Raw genomic sequence first — 4279 nt, forward strand, 5'->3', positions numbered from 1 at the left:
CTTTCTGCCATCAAAAAGTGCTCTCAGCGGAAGCCTTTGGGTACACCTGAACTCCCTGGGGGAGCCTTTACGCAATCCCACACTCAACAGGAGTCTGCGTCTTCACTCTTTACTAACAACCCTAAACATAACCCTAACCGCAACAAGAAGCTGAACCCGAGTTAGACCCGAAAAATCACGTACGGTGCCACTTTCTGCCAGCAAAAAGTGCTCTCAGTGGAAGCCTTTGGGTACACCTGAACTCCCTGGGGGAGCCTTTACGCCACCCCACACTCAACAGGACTCTGCGTCTTCACTCTTTCCTAACAACCCTAAAGATAACCCTAACCGCAACAAGAAGCTGAACCCGAGTTAGGCCCGAAAAAACACGTACGGTGCCACTTTCTGCCATCAAAAAGTGCTCTCAGCGGAAGCCTTTGGGGACACCTGAACTCCATGGGGGAGCCTTTACGCAACCCCACACTCAACAGGACTCTGCGTCTTCACTCTTTCCTAACAACCCTAAACATAACCCTAACCGCAACAAGAAGCTGAACCCGAGTTAGACCCGAAAAAACACGTACGGTGCCACTTTATGCCATCAAAAAGTGCTCTCAGCGGAAGCCTTTGGGTACACCTGAGCTCCCTGGGGGAGCCTTTACGCAACCCCACACTCAACAGGACTCTGCGTCTTCACTCTTTCCTAACAACCCTAAACATAACCCTAACCGGAACAGGAAAATGAACCTGAGTTAGACCCGAAAAAACACGTACGGTGCCACTTTCTGCCATCAAAAAGTGCTCTCAGCGGAAGCCTTTGGGTACACCTGAACTCCCTGGGGGAGCCTTTACGCAACCCCACACTCAACAGGACTCTGCGTCTTCACTCTTTCCTAACAACCCTAAACATAACCCTAACCGGAACAAGAAGCTGAACCCGAGTTAGGCCCGAAAAAACACGTACGGTGCCACTTTCTGCCATCAAAAAGTGCTCTCAGCGGAAGCCTTTGGGTACACCTGAACTCCCTGGGGGAGCCTTTACGCAACCCCACACTCAACAGGACTCTGCGTCTTCACTCTTTCCTAACAACCCTAAACATAACCCTAACCGCAACAAGAAGCTGAACCCGAGTTAGACCCGAAAAATCACGCACGGTGCCACTTTCTGCCATCAAAAAGTGCTCTCAGCGGAAGCCTTTGGGTACACCTGAACTCCCTGGGGGAGCCTTTACGCAACCCCACACTCAACAGGACTCTGCGTCTTCACTCTTTCCTAACAACCCTAAACATAACCCTAACCGAAACAAGAAGCTGAACCCGAGTTAGACCCGAAAAAACACGTACGGTGCCACTTTCTGCCATCAAAAAGTGCTCTCAGCGGAAGCCTTTGGGTACACCTGAACTCCCTGGGGGAGCCATTACGCAACACCACACTCAACAGGACTCTGCTTCTTCACTCTTTCCAAACAACCCTAAACATAACCCTAACCGGAACAGGAAGCTGAACCCGAGTTAGACCCGAAAATACACGTACTGTGCCACTTTCTGCCATCAAAAAGTGCTCTCAGCGGAAGCCTTTGGGTACACCTGAACTCCCTGGGGGAGCCTTTACGCAACCCCACACTCAACAGGACTCTGCGTCTTCACTCTTTCCTAACAACCCTAAACATAACCCTAACCGCAACAAGAAGCTGAACCCGAGTTAGACCCGAAAAAACACGTACGGTGCCACTTTATACCATCAAAAAGTGCTCTCAGCGGAAGCCTTTGGGTACACCTGAACTCCCTGGGGGAGCCTTTATGCAACCCCACACTCAACAGGACTCTGCTTCTTCACTCTTTCCAAACAACCCTAATAACCCTAACCGGAACAGGAAGCTGAACCCGAGTTAGACCCGAAAATACACGTACTGTGCCACTTTCTGCCATCAAAAAGTGCTCTCAGCGGAAGCCTTTGGGTACACCTGAACTCCCTGGGGGAGCCTTTACGCCACCCCACACTCAACAGGACTCTGCGTCTTCACTCTTTCCTAACAACCCTAAACATAACCCTAACCGGAACAAGAAGCTGAACCCGAGTTAGACCCGAAAAAACACGTACGGTGCCACTTTCTGCCATCAAAAAGTGCTCTCAGCGGAAGCCTTTGGGTACACCTGAACTCCCTGGGGGAGCCTTTACGCAATCCCACACTCAACAGGAGTCTGCGTCTTCACTCTTTACTAACAACCCTAAACATAACCCTAACCGCAACAAGAAGCTGAACCCGAGTTAGACCCGAAAAATCACGTACGGTGCCACTTTCTGCCAGCAAAAAGTGCTCTCAGTGGAAGCCTTTGGGTACACCTGAACTCCCTGGGGGAGCCTTTACGCAACCCCACACTCAACAGGACTCTGCGTCTTCACTCTTTCCTAACAACCCTAAAGATAACCCTAACCGGAACAAGAAGCTGAACCCGAGTTAGGCCCGAAAAAACACGTACGGTGCCACTTTCTGCCATCAAAAAGTGCTCTCAGCGGAAGCCTTTGGGGACACCTGAACTCCATGGGGGAGCCTTTACGCAACCCCACACTCAACAGGACTCTGCGTCTTCACTCTTTCCTAACAACCCTAAACATAACCCTAACCGGAACAAGAAGCTGAACCCGAGTTGGACCCGAAAAAACACGTACGGTGCCACTTTATGCCATCAAAAAGTGCTCTCAGCGGAAGCCTTTGGGTACACCTGAGCTCCCTGGGGGAGCCTTTACGCAACCCCACACTCAACAGGACTCTGCGTCTTCACTCTTTCCTAACAACCCTAAACATAACCCTAACCGGAACAGGAAAATGAACCTGAGTTAGACCCGAAAAAACACGTACGGTGCCACTTTCTGCCATCAAAAAGTGCTCTCAGCGGAAGCCTTTGGGTACACCTGAACTCCCTGGGGGAGCCTTTACGCAACCCCACACTCAACAGGACTCTGCGTCTTCACTCTTTCCTAACAACCCTAAACATAACCCTAACCGGAACAAGAAGCTGAACCCGAGTTAGACCCGAAAAAACACGTACGGTGCCACTTTCTGCCATCAAAAAGTGCTCTCAGCGGAAGCCTTTGGGTACACCTGAACTCCCTGGGGGAGCCTTTACGCAACCCCACACTCAACAGGACTCTGCGTCTTCACTCTTTCCTAACAACCCTAAACATAACCCTAACCGGAACAAGAAGCTGAACCCGAGTTAGACCCGAAAAATCACGTACGGTGCCACTTTCTGCCATCAAAAAGTGCCCTCAGTGGAAGCCTTTGGGTACACCTGAACTCCCTGGGGGAGCCTTTACGCAACCCCACACTCAACAGGACTCTGCGTCTTCACTCTTTCCTAACAACCCTAAACATAACCCTAACCGCAACAAGAAGCTGAACCCGAGTTAGACCCGAAAAAACACGTACGGTGCCACTTTCTGCCATCAAAAAGTGCCCTCAGTGGAAGCCTTTGGGTACACCTGAACTCCCTGGGGGAGTCTTTACGCAACCCCACACTCAACAGGACTCTGCGTCTTCACTCTTTCCTAACAACCCTAAACATAACCCTAACCGGAACAAGAAGCTGAACCCGAGTTAGACCCGAAAAAACACGTACGGTGCCACTTTCTGCCATCAAAAAGTGCTCTCAGTGGAAGCCTTTGGGTACACCTGAACTCCCTGGGGGAGCCTTTACGCAATCCCACACTCAACAGGAGTCTGCGTCTTCACTCTTTCCTAACAACCCTAAACATAACCCTAACCGGAACAAGAAGCTGAACCCGAGTTAGACCCGAAAAAACACGTACGGTGCCACTTTCTGCCATCAAAAAGTGCTCTCAGTGGAAGCCTTTGGGTACACCTGAACTCCATGGGGGAGCCTTTACGCAACCCCACACTCAACAGGACTCTGCGTCTTCACTCTTTCCTAACAACCCTAAACATAACCCTAACCGCAACAAGAAGCTGAACCCGAGTTAGACCCGAAAAAACACGTACGGTGCCACTTTCTGCCATCAAAAAGTGCTCTCAGCGGAAGCCTTTGGGTACACCTGAGCTCCCTGGGGGAGCCTTTACGCAACCCCACAGTCAACAGGACTCTGCGTCTTCACTCTATCCTAACAACCCTAAAAATAACCCTAACCGGAACAGGAAAATGAACCTGAGTTAGACCTGAAAAAACACGTACGGTGCCACTTTCTGCCATCAAAAAGTGCTCTCAGCGGAAGCCTTTGGGTACACCTGAACTCCCTGGGGGAGCCTTTACGCAACCCCACAGTCAACAGGACTCTGCGTCT

Source organism: Anser anser, assembly GCF_964211835.1.
Source record: "Anser anser genome assembly, chromosome: 26".
Lineage (NCBI taxonomy): Eukaryota > Metazoa > Chordata > Aves > Anseriformes > Anatidae > Anser > Anser anser.